The sequence below is a fragment of the Canis lupus genome, chromosome 14, assembly GCF_011100685.1.
Source record: "Canis lupus familiaris isolate Mischka breed German Shepherd chromosome 14, alternate assembly UU_Cfam_GSD_1.0, whole genome shotgun sequence".
Taxonomy (NCBI): Eukaryota; Metazoa; Chordata; class Mammalia; order Carnivora; family Canidae; genus Canis; species Canis lupus.
The window spans coordinates 7,449,463-7,468,702 of NC_049235.1; the positions used below are offsets into that span (position 1 = coordinate 7,449,463).

Consider the following 19,240-nt stretch of genomic DNA (forward strand, 5'->3'; position numbering starts at 1 on the left):
TTCTATGTTGACATGAGGTAGGTACTATTTATTATCTATACTTGGCAAATGAGGAAACTGAGGCAGGGTGAGTTGCCTAAATTGCCCGAGGTTAAACAGACAGACAAGCCAGGAAGCTGCAGAGTCCAGGTTTCAACCCAGATAGACCAGCTTTCTATCTGTGCTGATAACTATTCAACCTTACTGCCTCTTACAAGAAAAGTGTCTGAAGGAGTAGTGACTTGGAACTGAGTCCATGAAGGATCCAAAATCAAATTCTGAAGAAGGGAAAGGAAGCTGATGTTAAATGTGCAATATTTGTAGGTTGCTCTAAAGTCTCCATATAGCTCACTTATGATTACAGATAGATTGCTAATGAAAAATGTTAAAGAAATGATATTCTAGCATTTGCATAACCCCCCTCCTGAGTCTATTTCTAATTGCTGCTATTTTCTGCAAGAGATTTAAGCAATATGCTTAAACTCCACCAGGAGAGAAGGAAACGTACTGCCCAGGAAAACTCCTGCAAAACAGAAAAACTTCAGGACAAACCCACAGGGTCATTTACACATGGCCTCTTTGAACATTAGGTGAATTTCCTTTGTTCCATGGTGTTAAAAATGTTGAAATCGGATGCCTTTAGCTTTGCCCTGCCCTCTTCAATTAGCCATAGTCTCCACCACTCCTAGTTATATACATATTCAGTCAGCTTCAAATATTGCATTAACTTCCTGGTCCTAGTAGGCATATAAGATCACAGTCTCAGGGCTAGAACTAGATGCTGTTCAGGAGGGAGGACACGGGGAGAGAGAGATTTTTTGCTACTGTAGTGATATAGCCAATGAGCAGACAGTGACAAATGATTCAAAGTCATTAGGAGCATGTTGTTAATAGGGGTAAGATTAGCAAGAAGTAAGGCTAACAGGATAGAAGCATATTATAGGCGGAAATAAAAAAAATCCAACATGTTATAGGGATGGTAAAAAGATGATCCTCATGGACACGTAAGTTGACAAAAGGCCCTAGAAGGTTTGGGTGGGGTTTTTTTGTTGCTGTTTTATTTTGTTTTCAGCAGAAAGATTACAAACCAGCAAGTGGGTGGAGAAGCTTCAGGTTCTTTTGCACTCACTGAAGAAGTCAAAAGAACTGAGGTATACCAGAACCCAATGAAAAATTCCTATCATACTCCACTTCCACTGGCAATATCATCCTTCTAGATCACAGTGGGTGGAGATAACAACATGCAGAACTCAGTAAGGCAACAGGGAGGAGCATCATGGGCAAAAGTGAAGAGGGGAGATTGTGTGTGCCTTTTCGAGGGAGGAAGAACCAGGGAAGTAGCGAGACCTTGAAAACTGAAACAGATTGTATTGAGGAGGAGCAAGAAATCAATTTGGGGCTGATTGTGCAGGGTTTCAGAAGACAGGGTGAAGAGTGTAGGTTGTGTGAGTGGGAAACAAATACGGTTTGGGATCCGGAGCCCTGGGTGCCTTGGAGATGTTCTGTCTGTAGGATGTCTGGAATTGGAGCATGTGTAAGAGATCAGAACTGCAGCTGTAGATGTAGAAGATGTAGATCAGGGGACTCTCATCAGCACCTCTAGAGGAAAACTGGCCTTTATAGAACAGATTGGATTAGGGAGGTAATTTATTAATCCAATGGTGACTTCAGAAGAATCACGATTCTGTGGAATTGGGACTGGGACTATGGACTGTAAACAAGACAGGTGGGAACATTTCCTACCAGGAGCAGCCTTACACTCATATAGGGGTAGAACACTGTCCATTTTTTTTGTCATTTCAGGGGCTCCATTAAGCTTCCCTTCCCCTATTTCTCAGTTTACTTAAATCTTTTCTCTAGATGAATCTTAATCTAATCTCATTTTAGATTAAGGCACTGAATTGCTTATTAAAATGCAAATGTTATTGGGAAGGATACCCACCCCAATATCTATACTTCATGCTGTAGACATTATACATTTATGAAAGCATTTATTTTGTATGCCCTCCATTTAAACCCCCCGGAAATCAAAGATGATAGAATTCAGACAGAATCTCATGAGTTTGAAATTCAATCACTCTGATTTGGGGGAGAAACAGTTCAAGCAGTAGATCAATGTTCAATGAGTGGAACTGATTCCCCATCCACTATTTTTCCAAGCCCAGCATCCACCCTCTATTGCTACCAGCATTCTAGATTTCCTTTGGGAAACCCCACCTTCCCTCTCAGCCTGAGTATATAAGGGAGAGGTTTATTCTCGCAGGTTAGAGTTGGGGCGGCTCTGTTCTAGCCAATCAGAACATGGGGACAGATATTTGCTTCAAGTTAGTCCAATCAGAATGAATCCTGGAATTTGGTGGGGGAGAGGAACACGAGAGAAAGAGATTCCCTCTCTCTTTGGCTGGAACCTCCTAGCATTACAATTGACCTGCTGCCACTGACAGCCACCATCCAGATGGAAGGAAACACTAATGGGAAGAGGCGGAGCTGAGTGATGGGGTGACACTAAGTCCTGATGACATTGTTTAAGCCCCAAGATCCAATAGTGCCTGAAATCAGCCCTGTCCTTAGACTTTTCAGTTATGTGAATCAATGAATTCATTTGTTCTGCTTAAATCAGATTAAAATGGATTTTTCAGTCACCTTGCAACATGAAAATATTGCTCTAGTCTGAATATTTGCATCCCCCTCCAAACTCATATGGGGAAACCTAATGCCCAATGTGATGGAATTAGGAGGTGAGGCCCTTGGGAAGTGACTAGGTCATGAGGGTAGAACCCTACAAAAGTGACCCCAGAGAACTAGCTCTGCTCTTCAGCCATATGATAGCACAAGAAGACAACCATCTCAGAATCAGGAAGCAGAGTCTTTTTTTTTTTTTTTAAGATTTTATTTATTTACTTATAAGAGGCACAAAGACATAGGCAGAGGGAGAAGCAGGCTCCCCATGGGCAGCCTGATGCAGGACTCAATACCAGGACCCCGGGATCACGCCCAGAGTCTAAGGCAGATGTTCAACCACTGAGCCACCCAGGCATCCCCAGGAAGCAGATTCTCACCAGACATTGAATCTGCTGGATCCCTTGATCTTGGACATTCCCCGTGAGAAATAAATATCTGTTGTTTATAAGCTACCAAGTCTGTGGTATTTTGTTACAGCAGCCAGACAGCTCCAGACAAGTACTGACTGGCATACCATTGCATCTGGTTGTGCATTGTAATCATTAACAAAGTTCACCTTTCCTTGGGAATTCATCCCTTATGCGAGGCCACCATGATGTAGTCAGATCTAGGATGCTTGTTTTTATACTTAGCTTTCTTTAGGCTTCTTTACCTCTGGTAACTGCCTGATGACCTCTTTTCTGCAGCTCCAGTAGAGGGAAGCACAGTAGGGCTCTTTTAAAGGTGGATCCCAAAGGCTGATTATGCTAATACCTGGCCACAGTTAACTGCAGTAACCACGGTTGGCCTGGGCAGTCCTGAGGCGAATGATCCACCTTTATACTGAAGGCAGTTCTTCCTGCAGTGCTGGAAAGAAGCCACCCAGAATCCAGAAAGAACCTGTCACCAGCTCCTTTACCGAGGAAAGAAATAATCCCAAGAAGTTTGGCTCCCTCAGTTTAGGACAACCAAGAAATGAGTCAGCTTTCTGGGGAAAACTCCTTCCCACAGTCTCTGATTCACCATCTCTAGCAGGCTCCCACCCCACCCCCACACCAGAGAGGCCGATGCATTTCTTTCAAGAGCATAATAATACCTTATATTTGAAAAGCGCTGAAGTGCTGTACCTCTTTCAAAGTACTTGTGCATTCATTATCTCATTAGGATACCAGATTTGCTATTTTTCCCTTCGGATTTGTTTTTTTTTTTTTTTTTTTTTTTAACTAAAATCCAGTGGAGAAATTTTTTATGTGGCTTTCAATGAGTCTTGAGAGGAAAAAATCAGAATGTAATACGAGAGCGACACTTTCCTAGGGCCATAAATATTATCTTTCTATCTTATGCCAGAAATAATAAGGGGCAGAGGCTAGATCCTAGAGGAAAAAACACTGAGTAGGTTCTAGTCCCACATCTGCCACTAAGTAAACTGTGTCACTTGGACATGCTGCTTGATCTCTCTACACTTCAATTTCTTCTTTTGTAAAATGGTGGCATTGAGGCTTCCTGGGGGGATTGGCCTTGATATTTTCTGAAGGCCTTTAAAGCTCTGAGGTTTCATGGCTTGGGGAATTGTAAAGCCTGAAGGGTCTAATTTATAAGCAGTTTGGCACGTTTTAATAAGCCCAGCTGCTATTTTGGGGCATGCAGGGAAGAGCGCCTGCCCTGGGTGCCAGGGGCCACATCATAGTGGAACATAAAGTGGAGCATGGCTGACTCCCCAGAGACTCCAAGGCCCTCTTCCAAAGTGGTAGTTAGTTGACAGTGGTTAGTCGGTTAAATGAAGGGTGAGTGCCTGACCATTCACCGAGTGCTGGCCTCTTGATGGGTCAGGAAACCCTGTGGCCTGTGGGATGAAGCACAAGTAGTTATCAGATTGGTTCTTGGAATAGAAGTGGAACCGTGGCATTTCCCAAGAGATGTGGCCTGTGTAGGGCTTGGCAGAGGGATAGTAGGTCTTCCTTAGCAATACAGACACTGGCCCAAGACATTTTTCTGACTGATTTCAACCTTCTTTGCACAACCTTTTCCCTTAGCAGATGCTTTCTGCCAGTGAAGGTAAATAGATCCCCCACCTTCATGAGCCCCTTCTGTTTGACTATACTCTCTAATATATCCTGGCTCCTCCTTCCATTTCCGATGACTACTTTGAGAACCTAGATGTCAACAGTTTCAGTAGTGCCTGGATTATGTATCCTTTGAGAGCAAGAACTGTGATACCTCAGACTGCCTCCTGCCTTTCTCAGCACAGCTTTGGCTCTGAGGCTTCCTTCAACATGCCCCCTCCCACCCTTCCCCCCCAGTCAAAACAACCAAGTACCACCACTACTAACAGCAACAGAGACCCTCACCATCCATTACATATCTTGTCCTCTTAGGAAATTTTTCTTTGTTCCTAAACAAATTCCTGCTGAAGGGCTGATAGTTGCTAAGACTTATTACCTTCCCATCCCCCCTGCCACTGCTCCAAATATATATTTGCATTTTAGCAGGAACACTGGATCCAGTTTGGCAGAAACAATCCCATTAAAGGAACAAACTTGTTTCAGCATCAGACCTTTGCTAGGAGATATTTTTGTCCTTGAGGAAGTGCCTTTTTTTTGTCCCCTCCAAAAGGAGGGGGGACAAAATCCATTACCTAGAGGAGGCTGGGTTCTGGTGAGGTCAGAGCTCACCAGGGCAGCCTGGCCAATCAGACCTTCCCCCGAGCCAGTAGTGCCATCCTATTCATAATCAGCTCTGCAATTTTAATACCCGGAACAAAGTCTGCCACATTGCATTTGCCAACCTCCTTGCATTTCACAATATTATTTTGTTGATTCTGGGATCTTCTCTTTTCCTGCTTAAGTCCTGGCCCAGCCTCAGATGTCCCTGGCTCTGCATAGATTGTACTGCCTGATGCTGGGATAGGATGTGGAATCTTGGCACTCTCTGAGAACTCGGATTTGCCTACCCTGTGCCCCTCCATGCACCTTTCCTATGCCCCTTATGGAGTCTCCCACAATCCAACCGCTAGTCCCAGGGCATTGGGGCCTGAGCTGAAAACAGGGCCAGAAAAAGGAGCCACAATTTATAGAGTAAACACACTTGAATGAATACAAAGAGACCAGCTGAGTTTCAGGAGCTTCCAGATCTACATTAAAAAGGGGCAACTTTCTATTCCAGTAGGTTGCCCACTCTGAGTTTTGGTGCCAGGCCAGTACTTTCTGCCATTTACCTTGTCCCACTCGACTCCTCAGAGCAAAGTTGAGAATATCCCTGTGAACAGGAACCAACCCAATTTCCTCAACTTGGAACTCAGCTTGATTCTTTGAGGGGAAGGGTTAGCAGGGATGAACCCAGCTCTAGATTATCTTTAAGTGATCAGACGCTCTAGTTTTTGCTGGCCTATACTGGTGTTGACATGCAAGTGTAAAACGAGGAAGGAGTCTACACTGATGTCTGAAACGTGATGGCCACTCTAAAGGAGTAATGTGAATCAACAAATAATAAAAGCAAGGTTAAAGTCTCTCTTAGGTTTGGAATTCTGAAATAACATTGGAAAACCAGTACCACCTCCTGCACTATCCTTCTCCCTTCCCTCAGCCTAGGGGCTGAGTCTTGGAGCCACGGACAAAGGAAACAATCAGCCCTCTTCCAGTCCCTCATTCACCCTGCCTGGGTCTGCCAGGTCTGTACCTAAACTTGCTTAGAAATGCGTTCACCTTAGACACCTTCTGTTCAGTCATCTTGTCCTTTCTGCTTCCTGATGTTGATTTGGTGGATGACACAGTAAAAACCATGGCAAACCCGTGGGAGAGAAGCATGAGAAACCTATGGTAGGTCCCCATCATAAAGATTGGGAAAATTGTGGAGGCCATAGAAAGATTTATTTATTTATTTATTTTAGAGAGAGAGAGAGAGACAGACAGATAGAGCGAGAGCAAATGTGCATGTGCACATGTGGAGGGGCAAAGGGGCAGGGAGAGAATCTCAAACAGACTCCCTGCTGAGTCTCTCCCTGCTGCCACAGGGCTCCATGCAGGGCTCCACCCCACAGCCCTGAGATCATGACCTGAGCCCAAATCAAGAGTCAGAGGCTTGACTCACCCTGGAGCCTCTTGTGGAGACTATATAAAAGGAATTATCATTGAAAAGAAAGGAGAAAGAGCAAGGCTGGGGCTGACGCTGAAGGAAAAGCTGCTAACCAGTCAAGCACATTCCAAGGTCATCCCTGCAGCTGTGTCTGTGGCTGAGTAAATTCTCATAGCTGAGTGAATCTAATCTAGGTGGACCTTGTCCAGCAACAAAACGGGAGCAGTCAAGTCGACTTTGTTCTTATCTCCACTGCTCTTATAATAAAGAAGTTTATCATCATCTCTAGGCTTCCAAACTCTCCCAGCTTCTTACCCCAGAACCAGATTTGGGCTTATGTGGGCTACAGAGAACCAGATTTGGGCTTATGTGCTCGATTCTTTGACCCACACACTAAGCGGCAAAGTCACAACTACCAGCACCAAAGACTGGGTGACTCCAGGTCAACTCTGCTTTATGCAAAACTGAGATATGGAGATCCAGATTTTAACCAAAATGATTAATCTGGGAGGTGATTATGTATTTGTTTATTTATTTAATTTTTGTTTTTCAGAAGCATCCCTGAAGGGGATCTTTAGATTTTTTCTGGCTCTGGTTTTTGTTTTTTGCTTTGTTTTTTTAGATTGTCTTTGGTATAAGATGATAGAATCACTTTACAAAGAAATTTGGAAAAAATTGAAAAAAAAAATCATATATGACTATCATCTGTCTCCTGCTAGCATTTGGAAGATTTCTTCCCCATCCTTTCTCCTATACACATTTTTTTCCTTCTAAACATTACAGGTGGGATCCCTGGGTGGCGCAGCGGTTTAGCGCCTGCCTTTGGCCCAGGGCGCGATCCTGGAGACCCGGGATTGAATCCCACGTCGGGCTCCTAGTGCATGGAGCCTGCTTCTCCCTCTGCCTGTGTCTCTGTCTCTCTCTCTCTCTCACTGTGTGCCTATCATAAATAAAATAAAATAAAAATTAAAAAAAAATAAACATTACAGGTTTGTTTTGTTTTAAATTAAAAAAAAAATAAAAGAAGGGACATCTGGGTGGCTCAGTGGTTGAGCATCTCCCTTTGGCTCAGGTTGTGATCCTGGGGTCCTGGGATCAAGTCCCACAACAGGCTCCATGCAGGGAGCCTGCTTCTCCCTCTGCCTATGTCTCTGCCTCTCTCTCTGTATATCTCTCTAAATAAATAAATAAAAATCTTTAAAACAAAAAGTAAGTCCATCTGATAAAAAGGATAAAATAAAAAGTAACAATCTCTCCCTCCACCCTTACCCTTAGTTATCACCATGAAGTCTTATAATCTTTCCAGAAAATAGCTTTTTTTAAAATTTATTTTTTAAGAGTTTATTCACTGATTTGACAGAGAGAGAGTGGGCACAAGCACAAGCACGGGGAACTGCAAAGGAAGAGACAGAAGCAGGCTTCCCACTGAGCAGAGAGCCCAACTCGGGCTCAATCCCAGGACCCTGGGACCATGACCTGAGCCAAAGACAGACACTTAGCTGACTAAGCCACCCAGGTGCCGCATAACATAGCTTTGCATATCAAGGTGTGTGGCTGGGGAGGGGGGTTTAGCATGTGAGGGGAGACGCTAGGGGCAAGCACTAGATTTGCTTCTATTAAGGGTGTGGACACACCAACATGTGAGTACCCCCTCCCTGGCATCACTATTGTAAAGTATAAAACTTGGGAGCTGCCAGGGATGGTGTTTCTGGCCATGTAACTAAAATAAGTGACAGGAGAGCTGGAGAGAGAGCCCTGGTGCTATTAGAGATTCTGGATCTGGTTCTTTCTAAGACTGAACCATGGCCTTGGCCATCCTACAGTTTAGTTGTTTGTCTTTTCCCAGAGTTCACAACCGATAAATTCCCTTTCTGCTAAAATTTATTTGAATTGGGTATATGTCATCTATCAACAAATTAGCACATTCACATTTTCTTTCTCTGTACAATCTTACTGTCTATAATTGTTAAGGATAATAGCAACAAGCAGCAAAAAGAAAAAAAATGGATAAATTAGAGATCATCAAAATAAAAAAGGTTTATGTTTTAAAAGACATCATCAGGGAATCCCTGTGTGGCTCAGTGGTTTAGCGCCTGCCTTTGTTTGGCCCAGGGTGTGATCCTGGGGTCCTGGGATCGAGTCCTACATCGGGCTCCCTGCATGGAGCCTGCTTCTCCGTCAGCCTGTGTCTCTGCCTCTCTCTCTGTGTGTCTCTCATGAATAAATAAATAAAATATTTAAAAGTAAATAAATAAAAGACATCATCAGGGACACTTAGGTGGCTCAGTTGGTTAAGCCTCTGATTTGGCTCAGGTCATGATCTCAGGGTTGTGGGATCAAGTCCCAGTTTGGGTTCTGCACTCAGCAGGGAGTCTGATAGAGATTCTCTCTCTCCCTCTCCATCTCCCTCAGCCTCTCCCCCACTCTCTCTCTCTCAAATAAATAAATATTTTTTTAAAATACGTCATCGGGACACCTGAGTGGCTCAGTGGTTAAGCATCTACTTTTGGCTCAGGGCGTGATCCTGGACTCCCAGGATCGAGCCCACATCAGGTTCCCTACATGGAGCCTGCTTCTCCCTCTGCCTATGTCTCTTCCTCTCTCATGAATAAATAAATAAAATATTTTTAAAAATACATCAAGAAAGTGAAAGTGAAAAGAAGATCTACAAATAGCCGATAAGCATGTGGAAAGATATTCAACATCAGCAGCCATCCAGGAAATACAAACCAAAATCACGTGATCTCACTTCACATTCACTGAGATAACAGTATCAAAAAGACAAATAATATGTGTTGGAGAAGATGTAGAGACATTGGAACATTCATATACGGCTGTTGGGAATGTGAAGTCGTACAGTTGCTTTGGAAAATAGTTTGGCAATTCCTCCAAAGTTTGAACAGAGTTACCATATGACCCAGCAATTCCACTCTTAGGTATATTCCCAAAAGAAATGAAAACATGTCCACACAAACGTTTGTACATGCATGTTCATAGCAGCATTATTCATAATGGCCAAAAAGTAGAAACAACTCGAGCTGATGAGCAGACAAGCAAAATGTGGCATATCTATACAGTGAAATATTATTCAGCAATAAAAAGAAATGAAGTACTAAAATGTGCTACAATTTAGATTCATTGAATTCCTTATGGTGGGCAGCCCTGGTGGCTCAGCAGTTTAGCGCTGCCTTCAGCCCAGGGCGTGATCCTGGAGACCCCAGGTCAAGTCCCACATCAGGCTCCCTGCATGGAGCCTGCTTCTTCCTTTGCCTGTGTCTCTGTGCCCCCACCCCGTCTCTCATGAATAAATAAATAAAATCTTAAAAAAAAAATTAAAAAAAAGAATTCCTTATGCTAAGTGAAAGAAGCCAATCACAAAGATCACATATTGTATGATTCCATTTGTATGAAATGTCTAGAATACTCAAATCCATTGAAATAAAAAGTACATTTGCCCAGGGATGGGAGCTGGGGAAAAACAGGGAGTGACTGCTAATGGGGGTGATGAAAATGTTCTAAAATTGTAATGATGGTTGCAAAACTCTGTGATTATACTAAAAACCACTGACTTGGACACCTAACTTTTTTTTTCTAAGTAATCTTTACACCCAACATGGGGCTCAAACTCATGACTCCAAGATCAAGAGTTGCATGCTCCACTGACTGAGCCAGCCAGGCACCCCAACTTGGACACTTCAGATGGGTGAATTGTATCATATGTTAATTGTGACCAAACTTATTTTTAAAAAATAGCCTATTGAGTGGATGTGTCAATGGGATTATTTATATAGTTGTCAGGGACAAACTATTCCTCTCTTATTAATACAGCCCTGTGTTACATATCATTTAACAAATGTGTTGGGAATATAAAAAAGTAGAAGACCATCTCATGGCCCAGCCAAGAAGACAGCACCCACGCATAGAAGGTAAGTGAATGGGCAAAGCAGCACATACTAAATGGTACTGGTTTTAGAGGCAGGCTGGCTGTCATAAGCTATGTATCTAAGGAAGGCTTCACAGAAGAGATGGAAACTATTACATCTTGAAGGATAAATGAGGTTAAATAAAAGTAGAACAGTTATCATTTGTTGAGAACTTACCACAATGGGCACTGTTCTAAATACGGTACAGAGAGGGTAGACTTCCAGAATGGCAGAATAATGAGTTAGGGGGACCTTCTCCCCAGCAAAACAACAACTTGACTACTAAAAATGATGAAACAAAACACAACACAATAATTTAAAATCCCTGGAAATTGTTCTAAGAGCATAGAACAAATGGAAAAATAATATACAAGAAAACTTAAATCTTAAGAAATATCTAAATCTTGGGCACTTGACCCATTATTCCCTTGGGCCTTCTCCCTCAGTTCTTTGTCATGGAAGCTCTACCCAAGAGCTCTATTCTCAGCAAGAAGATTCCTCATGATGAGATGAGCGCTGGGTGTTAGACTATATGTTGGCAAGTTGAATCTAAATAAAATTTTTTAAAAAAGAAGATTCTTCCCAGCTCCCAGTCTGTGGCTACAATTTCATCCTGGGAGAGGCAGACTTCTGGGGTTTCTCCTGCCTCTGCTCCTCTGCTTCAGAAATTCTATTATAGGCATGGCAAGCTGAGAATAATGGGGCTTCATCACTCGACCCCTCCCTCAAGCCAGTTTGTAGAGAGGGGGTTCTTTACTGGGGGGGCGGGAAGAATAGAGAAAATCAGTGGCTTCCATTCCCCTCTCCCTTCTCTCTCAAAGCAAGGCGTCACTCTAGGAAAAGTGGACTCCATCCCTAGTTCTGATGCAGGGGCACAGGGGTTCTGTCCAGAAAGGAAAGCAACGCATAAGGATAAAGAGTTTTAGAACTCTGGTTGAGACCCCAGTTTTATTGGAACAGAGCCTGGGGAACTCTGCCTAAAGGTGTTATGGAAATGAACAGAAATCTTGATGTAAAGCAATTAAGAAGCTGCTGGTAGCTCCATGATAATAGCAAAATGGCAGAGCAATTAGAAATTTAATAGGAACCTAGGGAAAGAGAAAGCCAAGAACCCTCTTGAAGGCATACTCAACTTTAAGGATCAATAATGGTGTACACAGGTGCCTGGCTGCACTCACTCATGGGCAAGCAGAAGAGACTTGAAAATGCTTCTCATGCTATACACAAGCCTATTAACACAGGGCCCTTCATGGCACAGGGGCTTAAACACAATCTCTGACCACATGATGACTGAGCAATAAGCTACTCTGACCAGGGGCAACTCCTAGGAAATCAGACTTCAAAGTAAAATCACTCATTCCTGGCAGTTGGGACATGCCCGACATATGGGCATGCCCAAGGCTGCAGCCTCTCAGGAGTGATCCAAGAGAGAACATCCAAACTACTAGGCCCTGAAGAGACATGGGGAAAGCAAAAAAAAAAACCAAAAAACAAACAACAACAAAAAAAAACACCTACCTGAACTGTGACTGCAACCTCCAAGCCAAATACACGTCCAACAATAAAATGTAAAAATAAAACTGGCTGGGACGCCTGGGTGGCTCAGCAGTTGAGCATCTGTCTTTGGCTCAGGGCGTGGTCCTAGTCCCAGGATGGAGTCCCGCATTGGGCTTCTTGCAGGGAGCCTGTTTCTCCCTCTGCCTGTGTCTCTGCCTCTCTCTATGTGTCTCTCATTAAGAAATAAAATCTTTCAAAAAATAAAAATAAAAAAAAAAACTGGCTAAGGAGCTTTAAGAACAACCTGTGACCAATAAGTACATTATGCCACTCATGGTAACCTGTAGAGAGCCAAGCTAAAAGATAAAAACAAAGGGTAGATATCTGAGCAGAGGCATCAAAGGCTATACACCATAAAGGAAATAGGCTGCAAAATTAGTTTAGGGAAGTTATTAAACAAATAAACTAATGACAGACTACATAACAATAGCCTGACATTCTGGGTGAGAAATCAGCATCTGTAGTTGCTACAATATATTATCTAAAACGTCTACTTCTCAATAAAAAATTATAAGACATGAAAAAAAAAAAAAAACAGGAAAAAGCAGGTAATAGAAACTGCCTGGGGATCCCTGGGTGGCGCAGCGGTTTGGCGCCTGCCTTTGGCCCAGGGTGTGATCCTGGAGACCCGGGATCGAATCCCACGTCGGGCTCCCGGTGCATGGAGCCTGCTTCTCCTTCTGCCTGTGTCTCTGCCTCTCTCTCTCTCACTGCGTGCCTATCATAAATAAATTAAAAAAAAAAAAGAAAAGAAACTGCCTGAAGGGCTCAGATGATGCACTTAGCCAACAAAAACTCCAAAGCATTTATTATAGATATGTTCAAAAAGCTAGAGAAAACAATACTTGCTTTTAAAGGAAGATATGATGACAATATCTTATTAAATAGAGAATATTTTTTTTAACATTTAAAAAAAATTTTATTTATTATTTATGATAGTCACACACAGAGAGAGAGAGAGAGAGGCAGAGACACAGGCAGAGGGAGAAGCAGGCTCCATGCACCGGGAGCCCGACGTGGGATTCGATCCCGGGTCTCCAGGATCGGGCCCTGGGCCAAAGGCAGGCGCCAAACCGCTGCGCCACCCAGGGATCCCAAGAATATATTTTTTAAAGATTTTATTTATTTGTTCATGAGAGACAGAGAGAGAGAGAGGCAGAGACACAGGCAGAGGAAGAAGCAGGCTCCATGCAGGGAGCCCGATGTGGGACTTGATCCCAGGACTCCAAGATCACATCCTGGGCCGAAGGCAGGCGCTAAACTGCTGAGCCACCCAGGGATCCCCAAATAGAGAATATTAATAGAGATAGAAATAACAAGAATCAATGGAAATTCTGGAGTTGAAAAGAACAACCAAAATGAAAAATTCATAAGAGGGACTCAACAGTAGATTTGATCTGTCAGATGTAAGAATCAGTGAACTTGCAGAGCAACAGAAATTATGCAATCATAAGAACAAAGACAAAAAAGAGTGAATAAAAATGAACAGAGCCTCAGAGAAATGTAGTTTGTCTTTAAGTGCACCAACATATGTATAATGGCAGTACCAGCAGAGTAGAGACAGAAAAAAAAAACCAAAGAAATAATGAGGGAAAACTTCCCAAATTTGATGAAAAGCACTAATCTACACATTCAAGGTGTGGCCTGGTTTCTTCTTGTTGCTTTTGGTAAAATGCAAAAGGAAAGAGAAATCTAAAAGGACCCATGGAACAAAAAGGAACCAAAGTTTGACAGTTTAGTCCATCCATATCGCAAAAGATAAGAGAACATGCTCTAGAGAGAACACCAAGGGTACTTAGACAACCATTTGCTAAATTAGTCATGTGATTTATGGAGCTGATCAACCATCTAAGATGAAGCCAAGGAATAGAGATGGGTTTTCCAAGAAGACTCCATGGTGAACAATGGGGTCTAACGGCATGGATCTTCTTGAAATCACAGAAGACCAACAAGGTTTTTGAAAAATTCATACCAGCAGAAACACTGCCAGCCTGGACTGAAAGGGACAGGGATGAGATGATGGGGGAAGAATAAATCTGAGGGTAGAGCTATGGAGGCAGAGGCCAGAGAGGGTGGTCTCACCCTGGGAAACCCAGAGGGCAGAACATCAAGTCACAGAGGATTTGGCTTTGTTTTTTTTTTTTTGTTTGTTTGTTTTTTTAGGGTTTGGGTTTGAATCTTAATGGAATTTGCCTTGTTGGGTTGCAAACTTGCTTTAGACCAATAACCCTTTTGTCCTTTCCATTTTTCTCCCTTTCATTTTTTAAAAAAGATTTGTATTCATTTATTCATAGAGACACAGAGAGAGAGGCAGAGACACAGGCAGAGGGAGAAGCAGGCTCCATGCAGGGAGCCTGACGTGGGACTCAATCCTGGGTCCCCAGGATCAGGCCCTGGGCTGAAGGCGGCGCTAAACCACTGAGCCACCCGGGCTGCCCTTTTTCTCCCTTTCAGAAAGAAAATACTCTTCCATGCCTGTGGCACCATTGCATTTTGGAAGCAGATAGCTTATTTTCTAGGTTTTACAGATTTGTGGACTGAGAGGAATTGTGCCCCAGAGAGGACCATATTCAGAGTCTCACTCATTTGTTTAGATAATTTAGATGATGAGTGTGACTTTTTGAGTTGATATTTAGATGACATTTGGGACTTAGAGTTGATGCTGGATGGGTTAAGACTTTTGGAGATCTTGGGATGGAATGAATGTATTTTGCACATGGGATGGATATGAGATTGGATGACCAGAGGGTGGACTGTCCTAGATTGAATAGTGTCCCTTCAAAAATTCATGTCCACCAAAAGCCTTAGAATGTGGTTTTATTTGGAAATAGAACCTTTGAAGATGAAATTAGTTAAGATGATATCATACTGGATTGGGATGGGTCCTAAATCCAATGATTAGTGTCCTTATAAGAAGAAGAAAGGACACATAGAAACATGGATACACGGGGAGACAGTAATGTGATTATGGAGGCAGAGATTGGAGTGATGCATCTATAAGCCAAAGAACGCTAAGGATTGCCAGTAGCCACCAGAAGTTAGGAGAGAGGAATGGGATGGTTTTCCCTTGAAAGCCTCTGGAGGAATCAACTCTGCTGATATCTTGATGTTTGATATCTGGTCATCTGAACTATATGAGAAAAATGTCTATTGTTTATTTATTTTTAAAATTTATTTATTTATTTATTTATTCATTCATTCATTCATGAAAGACACAGAGAGAGGCAGAGACACAGGCAGTGGGAGATGCAGGCTCCTCGTGGGGACCCTGATGTGGGACTTGATCCCAGGACTCTGGGATCATGACCTGAGCCAAAGGCAGATGCTCAACTGCTGAGCCACCTAGGTGTCCTGAAAAATGTCTATTGTTTAAAGCCACTCAGTGATAATTGGTTATAGCAGTACTAGGAGATGAGCACAAGTGCTAAGACCATTCAATGAAGAAAAAATTGTCTTTTCAACAAGCAGTGTTGAGACAATTATATATCTACATGCAAAAATTGGACCCCTCACACCATATACAAAAATTAACTCAAAATGGATCAAAGACCTAAATATAAGAGCAAAAATTATGAAACTTTTATAAGAAAACATAGGAGTAAATTTTCATGAGCTTGGACTAGCCAATAATTTCTTAAATATGACACTAGAAGCATAAGCAACAAGAAAAAAATAGATAAAATTATCAAAACTAGATAAATTTAGGGATGCCTAGGTGGCTCAGGTGGTTAAGCCTCTGATTCCTGATTTCAGCTCAGGTCATGATTTCAAAGTTGTGAGATCCCACATCAGGCTCTGCACTGGACATGAAGCCTGCTTAAGATTCTTTCTCTCCTTCTCCCTCTGTCCCTCTCTAAAAACAAAAAACAAAACAACAACAACAAAACACAACTAGATAAATTTATTATATTAAGAATAGATAAATTTAAACCTTTTGTTCTTTAAAGGTACCATCAAGAAAGTGAAAAAACAGTGTACAGAATGAGAGGAAGTATTGTCAAATCACATCTCATAGAGGACTTGCACATAAAATATTTAAAGAACTCCTACAACTCCCCAGTCAAAAGATTAATAATCCAGTTTTAAAAATGGGCAAGGGCTCTGATTAGACAGAAGACAGACAAGTGACCAACAAGCATTAGTCATCAAGAGTCAGGCATCAAAAGGGTGAATTTTGATATTGAGTTATATATTTTTTTTCTAAAAAAGCAATGACATAAAGGAAGATGCATGAAAGTAGACCGTTGGACCTATACCATGAAAAAAAAATGTAATCTATTTGACAAAGGAGGCAGGTGGGAGCAAAGCTTTGCTGAATTTAAGGACATGACACCAGATGGTAATTCAAATCCATAGGAAACAAAGAGAAACGGGAAGGGTAAATTAGAAGGTTAATATAACAAACCCTGTCAATACATACTTTTTTTAAAGATTTTATTTATTCATAAAAAAAAAAAAAGGTTTTATTTATTCATGACAGACACAGAGAGAGAGGCAGAGACACAGGCAGAGGGAGAAGTAGGTTCCATGCAGGGAGCCTGCTATGGGACTCCATCCTGGGACTCCAAGATCACACCCTGGGCTGATGGCAGGCGCTAAACTGCAGAGCCATCCAGGGATCCCCTGTCAATACATACTTGTTCTCCTTCTCAATCTCCTTTTTTTAAAAAAAAAAAAAAAGACTTTATTTTTTTTATTCATTCATGACAGACAGAGAGAAAGACAGGCAGAGACATAGGCAGAGGGAGAAGCAGGCTCCACGCAAGGAGCCCACTGTGGGACCTGATCCCGTGATTCGGGGATCATGCCCTGAGCCGAAGGCAGACGCTCAACCACTGTGCCACCCTGGTGTTCCCCAAGCTTCTTTAAAAATAATAATTATAAGAATGTATTGTTGGGTCTGTAACACACATAGAAGTCATATGTCTAACAATAATAAGGTGAAGAAGAGAGAGAAAGGAATGCAGCTATGTAGGGGTAAAGTTTTTCTATTTCATGGGAATTATTTTAAATATAGATCCCGGGTTGGCTGAATCAGAATTTCAGAAGGATGGCCAGGGCCTTCTTGGTCTCTGCAATGCCTTTGTGTGAGTTCAAAGGGCTTTCTTGGTCCATACAGTGCCTTTGTGTGAGTTCAAAAGGCTTCCCTTTCTGCCATCAGATGTAGCTCCATGCCAGGGCCAATGGCTTAACAAGCCGAACATGAACTGGATTGACCACCCACTCACCCTTGTGCATTGAATGATCTGCACAACTGCATGGGGGAGGTGGCCCCAGATATGACCCATGTCTGTATTTTAAGACTGTTCATCTAATAATTCTAATGTACAACCAGGGCCAAGAACTGCTGGGTTAGGGAAGAATTTGAAAAGAATCTGAAGTATCAGGTAACTGATAAAATAGGAGAGACGATTGTTAGTGAGGATTTGAAGGGAGGACTCTCAGGTTTTCTAATCCCAAAGATTGAGAGAATGGTAAGAGAGAGAAGAAGGAAGGAAAACCCTGATTTGGAGGGAATGTGCTCAGTTTTAATCATATTGAACTTGAAGTCATGGCGAGACATTAAAGGAGGAATGCTCAACTGACAATTAGAAGAAAGATGATCCTGGAATTTTAAAACTATATTTAGGAATCATCACAGCATAATGATCATGGAAATAAATACTGTTTATAAAAAGTCTGCTCACTGCTCTCCCTTGTGCTGGACATTTTATATAAATACGAGCCCAGTAGGCATAAGGGTGACGACACAGTCACTGTCCGTGAGTTATTTATTCCTCATGGCTTTGCCCAGTGGTGGGATGAGTCAGATGAAAGCAGGTTTCAGGAAGTGGAATGAGACTGGAGGGATGGGGAGTGGGGGTGGAGGTGGTTGTGCACCTAACTATGAGGCTTGAAGAGCAGCAGGTAGGGTCACCTGGGTGGTTCAGGGGTTGAGCATCTGCCTTCAACTCAGGTCATGATTCCGGGGTCCTGGGATGGAACTCCCCACAGGGAGCCTACTTCTCCCTCTGCCTATGTCTCTGCCTCTCTCTTGTGTCTCTTGAGAATAAATAAAATCTTAAAAAAGAAGTTATTTAAAAAGAAAAGAATAGGGATCCCTGGGTGGCGCAGCGGTTTGGCGCCTGCCTTTGGCCCAGGGCGCGATCCTGGAGACCCGGGATCGAATCCCACGTCGGGCTCCCGGTGCATGGAGCCTGCTTCTCCCTCTGCCTGTGTCTCTGCCTCTCTCTCTCTCTCTCTCTGATGACTATCATGAATAAATAAATAAAATCTTTAAAAAAAAAAAAAGAAAAGAAAAGAATAGCAGCAGGTAGCCAAGGAGGGACTGCCAGCTGAGGTCTCAGGGCACCTCCTTGATATCTTGAAACAGGTAGGTGCTGGCATCATTATGACAAATGGGTGATAAAAATGTCAGTGGCTTCATAAGTTCCATGACCAGCTGTCATGGGGTCTCACAGGAACAAACCCCTTTTGTACCTCTCATCCCCAGTAGAGCACATCAGGTCTTGACATTCACCAAGACCACAGGTCTAGATGTACTGGCCCTGTTTGTTAAAGTGGCTCACTACCTAGAAACTTGTGGCTGGAATCATGGATAAATTCCTACAGATAAATAGTGATGCATGAAGAAAAAGAGGAAGGTATTAATGGGATTGGAACCAAGAGGTTATTTAGGGAGGAGCATACAGCAAGCCCCACCAATATCACAAGCAACACTTACCTCTACTGTCACGCACACACAGCTCCTTGCTGTGAACAGGCCCCAGCCAGGTTCTGGAGTTGGCCAGACTAGTGGGGAAGTGCAGACAGTGAGCCAGCCTACTTTTCTGTCACAACCTCAGGGCTACCATTTCTGTAAAGCATCCAAAGGATGCTACCATCCTTTAGCATCCAAGCTGGTTAATAGAACTGTTATGTTCAATACTTCCTGGAAATTTGCTCATAGGTCAAATCTGGAGCCGGAAGCAGAATTCCATGAAATTTCCTAACCCCTTCCTTAGCCAAAGTGGCCATTGGCCAATGCCTGCCAGGGTCTTTTTTTATTT

General features: G+C 42.7%; 1 long non-coding RNA gene across 4 annotated transcripts in view; it reads left to right on the plus strand.

Annotated features, from left to right (window-relative positions):
• The window catches only part of LOC119867510, a 43,386-nt gene that overhangs the window by 9,950 nt on the left and 14,196 nt on the right, over positions 1-19,240 (plus strand). Inside the window, exon 1 of one of the 4 annotated variants that reach the window (XR_005369309.1) lies at positions 10,537-10,637. The exons of the other annotated variants lie outside the window; for them this stretch is intronic. This is a non-coding gene — a long non-coding RNA (uncharacterized LOC119867510). Of the gene's footprint in view, positions 1-10,536; positions 10,638-19,240 lie in introns of those variants that run through there. 4 annotated transcript variants of the gene reach the window in all.